This window comes from Mustela nivalis, assembly GCF_964662115.1.
Source record: "Mustela nivalis genome assembly, chromosome: 5".
Taxonomy (NCBI): domain Eukaryota; kingdom Metazoa; phylum Chordata; class Mammalia; order Carnivora; family Mustelidae; genus Mustela; species Mustela nivalis.
Window position 1 is genome coordinate 42,853,032 of NC_139024.1, and position 19,067 is coordinate 42,872,098.

At 41.5% G+C, this 19,067-nt stretch overlaps 1 protein-coding gene across 1 annotated transcript in view; it reads right to left on the reverse strand.

Annotated features, from left to right (window-relative positions):
• Positions 1-18,343, reverse strand: part of HTR1E (5-hydroxytryptamine receptor 1E) — a 91,511-nt gene extending 73,168 nt beyond the window's left edge. The window contains exon 1 of the mRNA XM_082729840.1: positions 17,810-18,343. The gene's annotated coding sequence lies outside the window, so the exon portion shown is untranslated. The remainder of the gene's footprint in view (positions 1-17,809) is intronic.
• Between the last annotated feature and the right edge of the window lie 724 nt (positions 18,344-19,067).

The window sequence follows — 19,067 nt, forward strand, 5'->3', positions numbered from 1 at the left end:
AGAGCATCAACTAAGGAAAATTCAAATCAATAAAGGGGGCAGTTATTCTTAATTTCTTTAAAATTGTATGAGAGAATATTTGCCAATGCCTGGCTATATATAGTTTCTATTTTATTTTCTGTTACTTATGACAGTACTCAATCTGGGAGCCAAAAATACTGTGTGCCACTTCAAACTCAGTTGACACTATTTGCATTATCCCATTTATATTATAATTAGAAAAACATTTTTCAATTTCCCAGGGTATATTTAAATAGACATATCTATTATTTTCTTCTTTTAGTGATTTGAGTTTTGAATATATTCTTCATCAATCTTCAACATGCGGTAAGAGGAACATTAACTATCAGTTTAAAATGTTTTCTCTGCTTAACAGCCAGTGCTCCCCTAGTCTGTCTTTTTCCCTAGTGGTAATTCTTCCTGGAGTTCATAAATCAATATAGTTATATTCACATAGGAAATGGCCCTGGTTTTAAAAGTTGCATCTTTTAAGGGAAAAAATACCAATTTGGATTTAATGATGATGTATGGAAGCTTTCAGAAGCCTAGTTTGAAAGCAGTATTATTTAAATTTAATTTCCTACTTTGGAGTCTAAGCAAAAAAACTTAAGAGGACTTCATGAAAAGAAAAACACAAATACTCCAAACGCTCTGTTGGGGAAGTATAAAATTAAGGACTGAGAAGTGATTTTCAGGTGAGCTTGATCAATGTAGACAACTAAAGAGAGTACCCAACACCCACTCGAGTTGGGGAGGAGCAAGAGAGGAGGGAGAGGGAGAGACTCACAAGAGATCCCACACTGAGTGTGGAACCCTGAGATCATGACCTGAGCCAAAACCAAGAATCAGATGCTTAATTGACTGAGCCACCCAGGCACCCCTGAACACAATATTCTTACTTAGAAAATGTTTTATTCACTCTGCATTTAAGTATTAGACCAATTCTTGGTGGAAAAATTCACCAGGCAGCTGTGTATTCATTTGCCATATGCCATGTTCTCTCCAAGCCAGACATGATGAAATCTGATTTACATTTAGGAAAGACCAGCTGCCTCCTCCAGCAAACATGTCCACCCAGCACTCAGAAGGTATTGGGAACCTACTAACTGAGAGCCAAATGACTCAAGCATTTTACAAGAGCAATTGGTTTAGTGGGAAGGTATATTTTATTAAAAAAAAACAAACAAACAACTGAAAGAGGTACCAACTATTTCTTTTTCAGTCACTTGTTAAATAGAAATGACATTAAAATGCATTATAACTTTAAAATTAAATAAATAACTTTAACAATAAATTTAATTGAATTTATTATAATAAAAGCCATTCAGTTACAAGTTGTAATAACCTACAGTTCTACCCATAGGGTCTGGTCACTGCTGTAAGCTACACCTATTTTGTGGGCTTCAGACCTCTCTCAAATGCTTTTCACAGAAATATTCAAATATGTGGACAGAAACCCTCTCAAATTTTAATGCTTAAATCTCTGTCACAAAGATGATGATGTTAACCACACCATCTTTTGAGAAGGCACACCAAGCAGAGACGAGAGAGGATTTAAGTTTGAATATAAGCTTTCGGATAAATCTCTGCATGAGTGAAATTTATTCTTCTGTGTTTCACCTTCTACCTACAAAAAAACAAAAAACAAAAAACAAAAAACAAAAAAAGCCCCAAACACAAAAAACACAAAAACAGCAGCAGCAACAGGCACACACATAGTACTTATGAGGTGTCAGGCACTGTTCTAAGCACTTTTACATATCAACTTATTTAACCTTTCAAGGTCCCTCCTAGGTAAGTATTATCATTCTTCTCATTGGGGGATAAGGTAGGGAAACTGAGGTGGGGAAAGGTCTTGTAACTTTTTCTTAGCTACACAGCGAGCAATGGAACTAGGGTTCAGTTCCAGAATTTGCCTTAACCACAATTCAAAAAGTTATAAGTAGATACACTATTTTAACCAAAACGAATCTTCATCAATAGAGAGTGTAAGATCTCTGGATTAGTGAAGATCCTTTCAAAGTCACACAGCAGAAATACATTTAAATTGGTTTGTGCAAAAACAGGAATGTATTTGCTCATGAAACTCCAGTGTCCGCAGGGGGTCAGGCACAGGTGGATGCAGAAATGCAAACAGCAGAAAACGAGAATCTCATTCCATTTCTTCTTTACTCTGTGTAAGGTTTTAATCCTTGGGAGTTTCTCTCATTAAATTAGGTCTCAGCAGTTCCAGGCATAAATCCTCAAATTTCCAAAGCCAGTACAGACAGATTGCCTTGATGGTACTGATAAACGTCCAACCTGAGTTTCACTGACTGACTGGCCTGTTCTGGATCATGGGCCATCCCTGAACAAAACACAGTGGCCTGGGTAAGATATTGTGATCGGTCTAGGTCACATGTAACTTTTGGAGCAAAGCATACATTCAGTTTGACCTAAACCATATGAACTGAGAATGAAGAGGTGTGATGCCTCAGGGAAAATCAGGCCACTATTACCAGAGGACAGGGATGGATGCTGGGTGGACAAAAATATGACAGACCCCAATTAGACTGTTGCTTTGACCATTTCCAGAAATAAAGCCTCTAAATTTCTACCAAAGGGGAGAGGGCAGGGAGGGTTAAGAAAAGGCCATGGGGTATACATAGATCCTATCCTATCCTATAAATTATCAAACCTGGACAAAAATATGACAGACCCCAATTAGACTGTTGCTTTGACCATTTCCAGAAATAAAGCCTCTAAATTTCTACCAAAGGGGAGAGGGCAGGGAGGGTTAAGAAAAGGCCATGGGGTATACATAGATCCTATCCTATAAATTATCAAACCTTATTTCCTCCTAATGACTTCAAGAACTCTTTTGCTATAGAAATTTTACTAAAATAACCAGAATCATAAAGAACAAGATTTATGTAAAAACTTTTGTTTACATTATAATTTACAGTATTAAAAAAACCCCTGGTGATAACCCAAAAGTCCAGTAGTAATGATTGGCAAAATCTATGGAATATCCATAGAGTAGAATCTTATATACTTACTAGAAGTGATGTTTTTTAAAAGAATATTTAATTATATGTGAAAATATTAAAGATATAATGTTAATTGGAAAACTGTGGAAATCAAAAAATGCAAAGTATGTTTCTAATTTTATTTAAAAAATTTCTATCCATATAAAGGAAAAGCAGTGAGGCAGAAATTGATAGTGGCAATCTCTTGCTGGTGGGAACAGAAGTAGTTTAAATTCTCTTCCGTATACTTTTCTCTCTCTCCATATTTTCTACAATGAAAATATGAGATATTTTTAATCAAAGGAAAAATAACCTCTTAAAGTGAGCTGAATGAACCTTTATGTATTTTGTACCTGTTCAATTTGTGTCACTGTACAGTGAGAGACGAAATGTAGATAGCACAAGAATCAAACATAAAACACTCTTTTAGGTAATCAAGAGTTGGTTGTATTTGACTACTTCAAAAGGCTGTTTTGTGAGTTCTTTCTTCAATCACTATAAAGCTTGATTATATACTAGAAGAATATTTACACATGTGTGCCCAATTCTACAGCACATGATAGAATAGCAGAAAATTCAAGCCAATACCATACTGTCTTGATGATCACAGGCCTGAAATTGTGATGTCTCCAGCTTTGCTTTTCTTTTTCAAGGTTGCTTTGGCTATTTGGGGTCTTTTGTGATTCCATATACATTTTAGGATTATTTGTTCTAGTTCTGTGAAAAACACCATCTGTATTTTGATAGAGATTGCATTAAATGTGTAGATTGCTTTGGGTAGTATGGACATTTTAACAATATTTGTTCTTCCAACCCATGAGCATGGAACGTTTTTCCATTTCTTTGTGTCATCTTCAATTTCTTTCTTTTAAAAAATTTTTTTTTCTTTTAAGATTTTATTTATTTATTTGACAGAGATCACAAGCAGGCAGAAAGGCAAGCAGAGAGAGAGAGGAGGAAGCAGACTCCCCACCAAGCAGAGAGCCCGATGGGGGGCTCGATCCCAGAATCCTGAGCAGAAGGCAGAGACTTTCACCCAGGTGCCCCTTCAATTTCTTTCATCAATGTTTTACATTTTTCAAAGTACGGGTCTTTCACTTCTTTGGTTAGGTTTATTCCTAGGTGTCTTTTTTTACCCCTCCCAAGATTTTATTTATTTATTTATTTATTTATTTATTTATTTGAGAGAGAGAGAGAGAGAGCACAAGCAGGGAGAGTGGCAGGCAGAGGGAAAAGCAGCCTCCCTACTGAGCAAGGAGCCGATTGTGGGACTCCATCCCAGGATCCTGGGATCATGACCTGAGCCAAAGGTAGACACTTACCCAACTGCGCCACCCAGACATCCCTATTCCTAGGTTTCTCATTGTTTTTAATAATAATTGGGATTGTAGATGAGATTGATTCCTTAATTTCTCTTTCTGTTACATCTAAATAAAAAGTTTCTGTGTGCAAAGGAGACAACCAACAAAACTAAAAAGCAGTTCCATACAAAATGGGAGAAGATATCTGCAAATGGCATCTGATAAAGGGTTAGTATCCAAAATATATAAAGAACTTATACAATTGAAAACCCCAAAGTAATGCAATTTAAAATAGGCAGAAAACATGAACAATCATGTCTCCAAAGAAGACACCCAGATGGCCAACAGACACATGAAAAGATGCTCAACATCACTCGTCATCAGGGAAATACAAATCAAAACTACAGAGATATCACCTCACACCTGTCAGAATGGCTCAAATCAAGAACACAAGAAACAACAGGTGTTGGCAAAGATGTGAAGAAAAAGGACCCCCTCTTGCACTGTCGGTGAGAATGCAAACTTGTGTAGCCACTGTGGAAAACAGTATGGAGGTTCCTCAAAAAGTTAAATATAGAACTACCCTTGACCCAGCAATTGCACTATTAGGTATTTACCCAAAGAACACAAAAATACAGATTCTAAGGGGTACATGTACCCCAATGTTTATAGCAGCATTACCTACAATAGCCAAATTATGAAAACAGCCTAAATGTCCATCAACTAATGAATGAAGAAAAAAGATGTGGCTGGCGCATGTGCACATGCACACACACACACACACACGCACACACACAACTCAGCCATAAAAAAGAATGAAATCTTGCCATTTGCAATAACATAGATGGAGTTAGAGTGCATTATGCTAAGTGAAATAAGTCAGTTAAAGAAAGACAAATACCACATAATTTTATTTATATGTGGAATTTAAGAAACAAAACAAAGAAGCAAAGGGAAAAGAGAGAGGAAGAGAGAGAGAGAGAGAGAGAGAGAGAGAGAAACCAAGAAACAGAGTCTTAGCTATAGAGAACAAACTGATGGTTACCAGAGGGGAGGTGGGTGAGGGGATGGGTGAAATAGATGATGGGGATTAAGGAGCACACTTGTGATGAGCACCAGGTGTAGTATGGGTGTTAAATCGCTATATTGTATAACTGAAACTAATAGTACACTCTATGTTAACTAGCTAGAATTTAAACAAAAACTAAAAAAAAAAAAAACACCTAACGAAATCTTGATTTTTGTTTTGATTTTTCATTTTACAAATTTCTTTCACATAGATTATCTAATTTCAGTCTAAGAACAGTACTGAGGTAGTATAGCCACTGATAGTGAATTGAGTCCTTATCAAACAGCTTTTAGTATACTATCAATTTGTGGTAGACAGCTTTTTAAAAAATTTTTATTTTTTAAAACATTTTTATTTATTTTCAGCGTAGCAGTATTCATTGTTTTTGCACCACACCCAGTGCTCTATGCAATCCGTGCCCTCTCCAATACCCACCACCTTGTTCCCCCAACCTCCCACCCCCTGCCCCTTCAAAACCCTCAGATTGTTTTTCAGAGTCCATAGTCTCTCATGGTTCACCTCCCCTTCCAATTTCCCTCAACTCCCTTCTCCTCTCCATCTCCCCTTGTCCTCCATGCTATTTGTTATGCTCCACAAATAAGTGAAACCATATGATAGTTGACTCTCTCTGCTTGACTTATTTCACTCAGCATAATCTCTTCCAGTCCCGTCCATGTTGATACAAAAGTTGGATATTCATCCGTTCTGATGGAGGCATAATACTCCATAGTATATATGGACCACATCTTTCTTATCCAGACAGCTTTAAGGTGGCTCTCAATGATCTGTTCCTCCTGGTATGTCTTGGCCTTGTGTAACTCCTTCCCTGTGAGTATGGTTTGGCACTAGTGACTTCCCTCTAATGAATGAAATACTGCAGAAGTGATGGGATGTCACCTCTGAGGCTGTTACAAAAACACTGTGCCTTCTGTTTTGGAATCTCTCACTCTCAGCCCTTGCTCTGGAGAAAGCAAGTTGTAACATCTGGGAGAAGCAAGCTCTGTGAATAGCCCTGTAGAGAGGTCCATGTAGCAATGAACTGAAGTCTCCAGGTAGCAGCCAGCTAAGATTTGAGGCTTGTCAACAGCTACATGAATGAGTTTGGAAGCATATTTCCCCCCAGTTGAGTCTCAAGATGTTTGCACTCCTGCTTGACACTTCGATTGCAGTTTTGTGAGAAACCTGAGCCAGTGGAGCCAGCTAAGCCATACCCAGATTCCCAGTCCACATAAAGTGTGGGAAAATCAGTCTATTGTTTTAAGCCATTAGGTTTTGGGGTAATCTGTGCAGCAACAGGTAACTAACACACATTTTAAATTCTCATAATAGCTCTATGATGTAGTACTGTCATGCCAGCCATGTCTAGCAAATGAGGAAATCAGGGTTTAGAGAGGTGAAGTAATTTTCCCAAAAGCAAATAGCAAGTGGCAGAGCTCCTGGCTCACTGGACAGCAGAACGTGAGCCCTGTGCTGAATTGCCTCCTCTGAGTAAGACAAGATGTGGTTTGACTTAACACAGGGATGATGTGAAGGACAGATTCCAACAGCACACTTGATTTGAGGAACCTTCCTAAAAGGGGTGTAGGGAGGTACTGCAGGTGTTACTGTCTTATTGTGGTGACGACAAACCTACAGCTCACACAGCCAGGATGCGGGGCTGTTCACCTGGCCCTTCAGAGTCTCCGTCTCTGCTCTGTGCTTTCTCACCCTTAGATTCATGCTCCTTTTTTGTGAAACAGACAGACCATATGCTGCAAATACACATGTTTTATATTATAACAGTAATGTATGTTGTGTAATAACAATATTACAGAACCATCAGCTATTAACTAAATGCACATCAGTGTTATGTGTGTCTGTGAAAGAAGTGCCTAGTACACTTGAAGGGATGTGAGAGATTATCCAGAAGTCAGTGGGACCTGACATATCTCTTTGGTACGAAGGCATACATTGCCGCGGAGGTGCTGGAGAAAATCGCTCCCATCTGCATTGTAGGAGCACGGCCTCTGCTACCCAGCTGAAAACCTAATCAGGTCTGGTGAGCTTTGAGACTTTCGTTTCCTCTAGAGTCATTTTTCAACCCTTCTTGTAAGGTGCTCCATTTATATATGTGCGACCAAACCCTAGGGTAAGTACATTTTGGTCTTCCAATGCCTTGGGCATAAATTAAGGCCTCAGATGGCCTTAGAAACAGGCTCTATCATGTCACAGAAGGGTCAGGAGATGACATTGTTTTACTAGTTTACAATCTTTGAAATAAAATATGCTAAAAAATGTGAGAGTATCTTGTTCATTTATTTGCAAAATTGCTAATTACGAATTAAATATCACATTTAATACTCGATTTTTAAAAAGCATTTGTGTAAGGAACTGAGTTAGGTTGAGAGGGACAGAATGATCAAATGAAAACATAATGAAAAAGGAAACCCTTCTTCTTTCCCTGAATGTTTACTTAAATTGTGCTGGACAATACTTCTGGAGAGATTCACGGTTTACTAAACGCCAACTTCTCATGCAGGTGACAAAGATTTCCTTGAGCAGGACAGAGTTCAACATTAAAATGTGTACTATAATTAAGTTTGAAGATGTAAGCTACTTAAGTTTAAAGTATACTATTCTTGTTCACTTACAGTAATATAGGAGAGAGTGAATTACAACACTCCACTGTGTCGTCAGGAATCGTGGAGGAATAAATATTACAGAATTCATAGGGATGGGTTGGAATGTGGAGCCCTTTCCTGCAGGGGCCTCTTTCTCCATCTTGTTCAGATGAAGTGGGCTTTCAATTCTTATTTTTCTTGGACTCTGACACCGGACAGAATCTTTTTACATATCTTAGGTCTGTTTTCTGTCCAGTGATTTGCAGGCTTAGTACAAATCCTTACAATTATATGGTTGCTAATCAGGCAACCTATTGGCTTTTGAGTATTTTATAGCTAGACATCTTATTGAATTTCCACATACTCTTTAATGGCATTTTCATTTATTCACTTATGTTTTCCTAGTTGATAATCATATCATCTGTAAGTAATAAGATAGCTACTGTATGATCAGTATTTATAAATTTATGTCACTTCTTTTCTTTTCTTTCTTTCTATTGCATTGATTAGAATGCTCAGAGGAGTGCTAAATAATGGTGTCATATCTGTATAGGGTTTTTTTTTATTAATTTAAAAAAATTTTTTTAAATTTTTTATTTTTTATAAACATATATTTTTATCCCCAGGGGTACAGGTCTGTGAATCACCAGGTTTACACACTTCACAGCACTCACCAAAGCACATACCCTCCCCAATGTCCATAATCCCACCCCCTTCTCCCAAACCCCCTCTCTGTATAGGGTTTTATTAATAAGCATGATGTTGGCTATTGTTTGAGAAAGATGTTCTTTTTTTTTTTTAAAGATTTTATTTATTAGACAGAGAGAGAGATCACAAGGAGGCAGAAAGGCAGGCAGAGAGAGAGAGAGGGGGAAGCAGGCTCCCTGCCGAGCAGAGAGCCCAATGCAGGGCTCAATCCCAGGACCTTAGATCATGACCTGAGCTGAAGGCAGAGGCTTAACCCACTGAGCCATCCAGGTGCCCCGAGAAGGATGTTTTTAATGTAAAAAGCTGTTCCTTCCTATTTCTAGTTAACTAAGAATCCTATTTCTATTCCTAGTTTACTAGTTTACCAGTTTTTAAAAAATTATGATCATACATTGAATTTTGTAAACTTTGGTTCCCTTTGAGATGGTCATCATGTGGTCGATGTGATATACTTGCTCCTATTTTTTTTTAAAAGATATTTATTTATTTATTTATTTGACAGATCACAAGTAGGGAGAGAGGTAGGCAGAGAGAGAGAGGAGGAAGCAGGCTCCCTGCTGAGCAGAGAGCCTGATACAGGACTCGATCCAGGGACCCTGAGATCATGACCTGAGCCAAAGGCAGAGGCTTTAACCCACTGAGCCACCCAGGCACCCTCTTGCTCCTATTTTTAAAGGCAGTTTGTCTCTCCCATAAAGAGGACTCTGGTAATAAAATACTGGCAACATGTCAACATGTCAACATGTCTCTAATCAGGTCTGGATTTCCTTGAGATAAGTTCCTTTGCATATTTTTCTGTTTCTCTGGCTGTAACAAAAACATTAATTTTGTGTGTCCTGCTGACTCCCATAGATCTTCTGCTATGCAAAGTGTGGTTTGCAGATGACTATAATTAAGTTTTAAGTGTGGTTTGCAGATGACCACCATCACCATCCCCTGGGATTTTGTGAAAAATTTAAATTCTTGGCTTCACCCCGCCCTGTTGATTAGTAGCTTTGCAGGTGGGGACCATGAACATGAGGTTTAACATGCTTTCCAGGCAATTCTTCTCCACACTAAGATTTGAGAGACACCACTATAGAAAGCACAAATCATGACTTTCTAGATGCAGAACCATTGCAAATGGAACTCTAGAGTCACATCCTAGGACCAGTCTCTTGTCCTGCATATAAAGAAGGGATTTGTGAGTGGATTCAGGGTGTGGAGATTCAGTGGTTGGAGAAAGTAGCAGGCAAAGGCATTCTTTTTTTTTTAATTTTAAAAATATTAAAAATGTTTATTCATTTATGCCAGAGAGGTAGCAAAAGAGGGAACACAAGCACTAGGGAGCTGGAGAGGGAGAAGCAGCCTCTCCGCTGAGCAAGGAGCCCGGTATGGGGCTTGGTCTCAAGATCGCTGAGATCATGACCCGAGCCAAAGGCAGACACTTAACCACCTGAGCCACACAGGTGCCCCAGCAAAAACATTCTCTGGGGCTTGAGGATATATCTGACCTGAGGCAATGTTTAGTAAATAAAAGAGAAAAAATTCTTGCCTACAGGGTTCAGGGCAATGGAACTTGGTCTGGACCCATCTCTATTTCCTCCAAGGCCAGGACCATATTCTTCACCTCAGTTCAGGTCAGGATTATTTGTACAACACCACACACAGGAATAATAATGATAATTGTAATAATACCTATCATTTCTTCATGACTTATGTTGCACTTTTCTTTCCTCCTCACTATAGGTCTCTAAGGCAGGAATTGTCATGCACATTCTAAAGATGGGACAAATTGGGGTGCCTGGGTGGCTCAGTGGGTTAAAGCTTCCGCCTTCAGCTCAGGTCATGACCCCAGAGTCCTGGGATTGAGCCCGCATCAGGCTTTCTGCTCAGCGGGGAGCCTGCTTCCTCCTCTCTCTCTGCCTGCCTCTCTGCCTACTTGTGATCTGTCTGTCAAATAAATAAATAAAATCTTAAAAAGAAAAAAAAGGAAAACAAGTCTTTAAAAAAAATAAAGATGGGACAACTGAATCACAGAGCAAAGAAGTTACTTTAGGTGATTAGGACAAAGTGAAGGGAGAGCATAATATTACAATCAACAGAAGTAAAGTGGGGAATTAAATAAGAACACTTACAGAATGTTAATACAATGAAGGCCAAAAAAACTAGTGACGTTTTCTTAAAAGGTTATGTTTCTTTTATAATGATGCTTTTGCAGATATAAAAGCTATTTCTGAAAGGGGACCAAACTGTGGGAGAAAAAAACAAAATAACACCCAGGAATGGAACTGGGATGGTTGCAGAAAATAGCGTAATTTAGCCCTCTCTGGGCCATAGAAATTTTGTGGAGTGGCTCTCGGTAGCCGTTCACTAAATACAATTGTGGTAAAGCCGGGAGCAGCAGCCCCAGCACTGAAGGCAAAGATGGAGTGAATCATTAGGTCAGAGGCAGCATCCCCAGCTCAGGAGCTGCTGTGTCGGATGTGAGAGCAGGAGTCTCCCCAGTAGAATCTGCTCTGAAAGGTTCTTCAAGCTGCCAAATTTCAGCCATCTTCCTATCAAAAGTGTACTGCACAAAATCCCTTTGTGGGGTACTATGTTACTTAATTGAACACACAGAGATACGAAGGAGAGGTTTTTCCATGAGCAGTTTTTCTGTTATATGTCAGATGTCGTGCAGGTCAATCATAAAAGGAGCAGTTATGGCAAAGTCAAAGTCTGTTTCAAGCGTTAAACACACACATGCACACACACACAGACCCTTTATGATTATTTAAAAAGCTCCTTCTGAAGACAGTTGGCAGGATACCCTCTCTACCTTCTCATGAGAAATTCTGCATCAAGGGACCTCATAGGTTTATAGGGATTCTTGCCTTCCACCCACTTGCAGTGGTTCAAGTGATATATTTACTTGCTGAAATGGGAGGGAGGAAAGACTAAAGGTGAAATGGCAAATTATTCACAACAGTCTGTAAACTCCACAGTGACTTGGAAACCTGGATATATGAAATAAGTACATGCAGGTCTCAGAGTTGGGCTGCACCTGGAAGGTTGTCTAACTTAATCCCCTGTAGCTGAAGTCCAAATAAGCAAATGTCCTGAGATGGACACAGAGGCATACTGCCCAGATCCCTCTTTCAAGAAGGAGCTTGTAGCCAGCTGCTGAGATTGGGTCAGGACAGCCTTTAGCTGTCTGCCCCTTCTAGGATGTCCTTGGCTGTAGAGAGCTGTCTCTCCCAAGACACTGCTCTTCCTGGGGCAGCTCACAATCAGCGCCTGAGGGAGGAAGGGGTTGGAAAGTCTGACCTTTTTGGTCTAGCTTGGGACAACTTTGATGGATCACTGTAGTTCAGACTCCCTACAGGGTTGGCTGAGGCTATTGTTGGATCAACTCTGCAGCTCAGTTTCTCCCTCAGTCCACCCTGTTTCCTTCCACCCATTCAGTGTGGTTCTCAAGGACATTTCCTAATCAACATCAAGCACGATAAACCTCATCTTGGACTATGTTTCTCTTAGAGCATGGAGAACCCAACCTAGGACATGTTCCCAGGCATGCTGTACTTCCCAGTGCTGCAGAGTGCACCCCACCCCCACAGTCTGTGTTTCAGAGAGTGTTAGACAGCTCTTCCACCAAGTGCCGCAATCTCCTTCTCTGCACGTGTTGTTAACTAGATCCGTCCTCTTGGACCAACCAGAACAAGACTAGGCTGTCTGCATTCTATTTTGTTTACTTCCATTCTCTTACCCAGAATTCTGTCTTGTACCCTATAAGGTAAGCCAAAGCTTTAGCTGATTCATTACCATCTCCTTCTTTTTAGGTAATTGTGAGACAAATTGAAGGGAAAAGCAAATGATTCATAGGTCAACAGTTCAGGAAACACGAAGCAGTTCATGTTTCTTTTTAGGTGACTAACCATTACAGTTTGGGGTGTGAGGGGCGCTTTCGCAGGAGAAAGGGACAATGGTGGAAGCCAGGGGAGAAACAAAGTGCTTCTTTCAAACACAGATCTGTTTCTGTCTAATATCTGCATCTTATCATTTCCTTTTCCCACTGTAGCCTTAACTCATCCTGTGCTTGTTTCACTCTCTCCATGTCCACTGCTACTACCTTGGCTTGGGCTCTCACAATAACTGCTTCTTCCACACTTACTCTCTCCCACTCCATAGTGTGGAGTGAGAGGGAGGTCTTGATAATACCAACCTGATTATTTTGGTCAGCAGCTTAAAATACCATAATAAAGCATTATCATAGCAAAAACCTGGCAACAACCCATTTCCCTGTGGCACATTCATAAACACAGTCCTGTATAACAACAGCAATGAATGAACAGATTACTAGCATAACCATCCACATGAACAAGTCTCACGAATATAACACGAACCAAATCATGAAAGGTAACATTCTACACAATTTATATAGATATAAAGCTCAAAATAATCTGTGATGTTGGAATGCAGGGAGGTACATTTAGGGAGGGTGAAGTCACGACTGGGTGGAAACACAGGAGGGACTTGTGCTGTGGCGATGTTCCACTTCTTATCTTGGTGGTGGTTAGTGACATGGGTATGTTCACTTAGAGAAAAATAACAACTATGATTTGTATGTCTCCCTGTATGAACATTAGTCTTAATAAACATATTTACAAATCCTGTAATTATTCCCTCAGGCCTATAAGGTAAAGTCCAAATTCATAAAATCCCCTCAATGACAAGCACATTTCTCAAACCTCTCTAAGTATTCTCCTCGTGTATTATGTTGACTTCACTTAATCTGAATTTTTTGCCTCTCCCTGAAAGGGTCAGCAGGGCAGGTGGTTGAGTGATAAATACAGGTTTTTAATGAATGAATGCGGGGTGATAATTGTGGGGTTGATAACACTTACCCTACAGCGCTTTTGTGAGGATGAAATATAAGAATGTACGTGTAGTTCTTGGCACAGTTCCTGAAGCATAGCAGACACTCAGCATTTGTTAGCTCCTTCCTCCTTTTCCTTCCCACTAGTGCAGATGAATGAACCTATGGTAACTCTGGTCATTATTAGGATAGTGTTGCTGAAGTCACTTTTTGAGCGGTATGGTCTATAAATGTCATTATCCATTTGGTGGAGTTTATTCCCCAAAGACACTCTGACTTGTCGCCAATTCCCAAGAATACAAGTCTTGACACAAATGTGACTTTCTTGGGCAAGCTGTCCCAACAAAACTCATACTTTAATGTTTAAGTCAGATCCCTTGGAAATATCACCACATACCTGATAAAGGGATAAAGAACAGCTGCAGCTCAGGAAAGACATTTCATGGGGTCTGGTTTTACTTTATTTGAGCACTGTAGGTAGATGGGGTCATTAGAAGGATCTGAGAGTTTTAGAACTGCAAGCTGCTGCTTCTATTGGTTCCTGTTTTTCAAAATATTACCTTCTTGCTATAAAAATGCTTTCTTTCTCATGCCAGATTTCATAAAGACCTTCCATCTGGTCTGTCCTGATAACTAGAATCTTGAGATGCTCACTCCTCTTACAACTTGTACTTTAAAATGATCCAGATGTAGAAGAATTAGGTTTTATAGCTTTTTCTAAAGGATTTGGTCTTCCTAATCCTACAACTGCATGTATTGAGAACTGACCAACAGGAGAGAGCTCTAACAATGAACCTATCACAGGTTTTCTGCTGGCTAGGTTATTTTTCATTTGTCATGTCTTAGGAGAATAAACCATGACATAAAAGAATTGAAATCTCTTAGAATAAGGACGATACTGAATCAGGTAATCCATAGTGAATCAGGTAATCCATAGTGGGCAAAACAAAAAGGAGAGAGGGGGGAGAGAGAGAGAGAGAAAGAATACTAAGAATGAAAAACAAGATTAGAGTCAAACTGTATTAGAAATAGAATTCTCAAGGATTTTATCAATTTGTTGTGATCTAGGAGTATGCCAAATTGACTAAATGATCTTTATAAATTCCGGTCCTTAGTTTCTTAATCCACAAAATGTGGGAAAGGATACTAAATTTTGACAAGTAGATGGGCTATTGATGAAAGTCCCTGCACTCCCAGGAGGATCGACTTTGGTAAATTCACTCACCTGGGCCCCAAGCTGTAGGGACCCCACAACGACTCAGGGAGGAGGAAACAAGGGAGTAGTTAGCCACTCTGAAGAGCTGTCCCATTTCCCCCTTTCTCTCTCCTATTCACCCATCTGCTCCCCTTTTCTCCTTCCTTGTCTACCCATCTGCTCCCTCCTGGCTCATAGAGCATACTTATCGTTAGTGTTTTCCTGAAATTAATATTCATATAATTTCATATGTAGAAAAATGTGGGACGTGGAGAAAAAAGGACAGTACAGCATAAGATGCCCTGAGATGGCCTTGAGAGCATATGGTATGAACAATAAATCCCCATTTGGTTAAAATTCATGTCTTGAGCATCTTCAAGCTTATTGTCTCATGTAAATAAGCCTATAGAAGTGGAGGAAAGATCTCCCCCTATTAAAATATTAGCTTGAGATCTTTAACTTGTAAAAGGTAGTGTAGAAATAAAATTCTAAGAAGGACCACAGACACGTGGAAAAAAAAAATGGCATGTGCATAAAGGCAAGGTCTAGGGAATCAGACGTTTGAGCCATAAGAAGATAACTCAATGGTCAGGGTCTACTGTTTTCTGTAGAGGGATATATTTTTGATCTGAAGCCTTGGATTCTTGGTGGTGGTGGTTGTGGTGGTGTAATATGCTGATGGGAAGGAGCTTTAGCCAGTTCAGGCAAGATGCTGCTGGTGATGATCTCACTTTGCTCTCCAATAATAATCTCATCAAACAGCAGGGAATGGGAATATATTGCAGTGTCACCTGAGCTAGCTGTGTGTCCTAGATTTTCTTTCTTCCTAAATACTCTCTCTGAGACATCCTGACTTGGTTATTTACCTCAAAAGAAAAGTAATTTATTTACATAATTGATGCTGACCAGGCATCGCTAAGAAGAAATGGAGAGCAAATGTTTTAATAGGTACCGAAACGGCTAACAAAGGGGCTATCGGGGTGAGTATCAAGGGAAGTTGTGGTTTATATGTGAACATGTGCCCAAGAGAACTGTGTGTCTGTGAGGATACTCAGAAGCACCTGGCCTAGGAATATGGCCCCAAATAAAGTCCCCATGGGCAGAAGAGGAAATGCAAACTTGAGTTTACTGTTGGTGGGTGATGTTGATTCCTGTGGAATTTTAAGTTTGCCAGCTGGTAGATATAAATGGTCAATTTGAACACTTTTTAATATAAAAATAGTCTGTGAAGTTTTCATCCCTGGAAATCTTTATGAAAGGAACAATTACCATCTAAAGGAATATTTAGGCATGCATTTGTCAAGACCCCGAGAACCAGAGTTTTGGCTACGTGATTTATCGAGCTCCTTTCCGGCTCTGTCACTACAAGTCTCAATTTATACAGAGATCTGTAGCAGTCCCTGGGTTTCAAAAGCCCATATCAGGTGATGATGACATAATAGTTAAGTTTTATCAACAATGATGAGTCAGGATTTGAATGAGTTTCTCTGTATAGTTCTCTAGTGATGAAATATCTGGGCAGAAGTACTTCTCCCACCTCTAGGCAGCAAAATGGTTCATTGTGGAGGTGCTATATAATTTCAGAAATAAGCAACACACTTTGCTTTAAACATGGTGCAGAAATTGAACCGAGTCCCACTCAGGAGGCTTGCTTCATTTTCACGGTTCTGTGGTCTAGGAGCTAAAGTTCTGAAGGGAAGAGAAAGGCAGGCAGGCATATTTTTTTGCACTTGTTCAGTGGGCCTCAAAAGCCTCTGCTCACTTATTTGTTGAAGACGGGTCATCTCATTTAATTCAGCAAGAATACAAGTGCACCAGCAAGTGCAGAAAGGCTGGCTCATGATTTCCTCTCTGTATTTCAAACATGTATTTAGAGGTATTTCCAATACGCTCCCCATGGAAGAGGCTGCTCAGGCAACAAGACCCAGGCCCCTGCTTCCTGCTCTCCAAACTGTTAAGTCAGGAAAACCTCAGATTTATGGATCACGCTGGGTGGTTAAGGTCAGGCACATTATATCGAAATGTGTAACCACAGAAAAATGTGACACAGAGTAATGTCAAGTTCAGAATAGGAGCATAAACTGTTGGAGTTTGGGGTAAAAGAAGAATGGTAGGTGAACACCACATATTTGGGGAAAACACCCCGCCCCAACTTATTTGACCATCTATTATTCCCTCCTGGGCTCGGAGAGATCTGGTGCAGGAGGCAGGGAAGGACAGTGAGGAAGGTTAGGAAGAAGCATCCTGGGATGCTGACACCCTCCGCCTCATCCTCCGAACTCAAGGACGAGCAGGGTTGAGTTGAATCCAAAATTGGACACAGCCCCCCAAAATAAAAAAATACTAAAGTATATATATTTTAACTATGCGAAACCATGTTCATCCTGTGATAGGAGCAGGGACCCCTTCCATTTAGCCTGGATGCCCTTTCGTCTTCATTAAGCAGGAGGCCAGACTCTCACCTTGCAGTACGGGGTGAAAATAGCTAAAGACCAAACTTCCTGTCTCAACTCTCACTTTCCAGGTTTATTCTGTAATTTAAGAAAATGAGTCAACCCCATCACCTGCCCACCTGGGTATTTTCTTTATCAGGACTAAGCACATCATTATTTTCTGAGGGCTGGAGAAACCACACCGTCCTTTCTAATCAAAGGTTTTTCCATCAGCCTTGGCTTTGAAATCACCTCGTCCTCTAGCGGTCCTCGCCGCACACCCATCTCCGCGTGATTTCCACTCAAGTTTTTTTCTCCTGGCACCCCTCCTACATTCATTTCATCTTTAAGCCGCCTCAAATCCTTTTGCCAGGAAGCAGGATAAAATTCTCAAACCACAGTTATACACAATGTCGACGCTCAGCTTCACACATTTGAGGGCTGTCTGACCGAGAAATGCGTTCCTCACTAAGAGGGTCCAAGGGCAGGCAAGTGCCCAGGCGACCCCCCCCCCAGTCAAGCTCCCCCCGTGCCCTCCACCCACGCTGCCTTTGCGCCTCAGAGGGGGCAAAAATTCCTAAAGCAGCGCTTGAGCCCCTCACCCGAGGAGGGGGTGAGCAGGGAAGCCGAGGTCCTCCCCGGCAGCGTGCGCCCCTCACCTTGTGGACCGTGCGTGCAGCCGCGTCGCACTGGGTGACCTGGGGCGTCCCGCTGGTTGCCGAAGTCTCACTCCGAAAACGCTCGGTGCTCTCCCGAGCTTTATCAAAGCACAGCTTCTCTCAACATCCGGCTCTGGGGCACGCTGAGCTCAGGGGGCGAGGGCCCCTAAGCGTCCTTTGCCCGCGCCGGTGCCCCCAGGCTGCCGCGAGAAGGAGCCAGGAGCGGGGCGCCCTGGGCAGCCGGGTGGCGCTGCGCTTGGAGAAGTCTGGGCGCCCCGACTGGAAGAGGAGGCGAGAGCGAGAGCGGGGAGGGGGAGGAGGAGGAGGAGCAGGAGCCGGAGCAGGAGCAGGAGCAGGAACAAGAACAAGAACAAGAACAAGAACAGGAGCAGGGGGCAGTCTACTGAATCACCCGGCAGGTTGCAGGCACCCAGGACGCCACTGAACGGCGAAGGGGGTGGGAGGGACGAAAAGGTGAGCCGGGGTGCAATGCGGGCGGTGGCTGCGGAGGACAACTCGAGGGTCGGAGCTCCGAGGTGCTTCAGGTCTTGCTTAGGCTGTAAAAGAAAAATTCTGGAGCGGATGGTGCTGTCAGGGCTCCCGGTTGCAAACACTAGAGGGCAGCGCTGTCCATGCTATAAGCCTGGCCTATGGGTTTGGTGGTGTGGACGCGGATCCCGCGTCCAGAGCCCTTTGTTGGGGACGGTCCAGGAGGAGAAGGGTCCAGGTGGTCCAAGGAAAGGCAGATCTTATTTATACTCCTCTTCTGTGGCCAGCCTTGGTTGGGGAGAGAGGAAATACAGTCGTTGGCAGGTTTGAACTTCGCAGCTTTGTGGCTCCTCCAGGCAAATTCCATGGAAGTGAATTACTCATCTTTCCTTGAGGGGAAAATTACAGTCAACATTCACAGGGTGCTTTAAGGGGTTGGATGAGAAGAAGAGGGTGGGGAAGAAGTAGGGGAACGTTGGGGTGGGGAAAAAGGGAAGGCGGCAGAGAGGTAGAGAAAACAAGAGGAGAGAAGGGGAAGTGATGGAGGTGGTATTTCAGGTTGGCAATTTCTCTGTGCTCTTCCCAGTGTTCCAGGGGTATCCACCTGCTGCAAGGTGAGAGCAGCTGACTCGAGAGGGACTTTTTGGAATCCTGACACTGCTGAAGGAAGCTTCCGGAGCATCAGTGGGTTGTTTCCCAGAAGGAACTTGGGTGGCTCTGAAATCTTGAAGCTTTTTATGGATTGATTCCCTGACATTTTGGGAGAAAA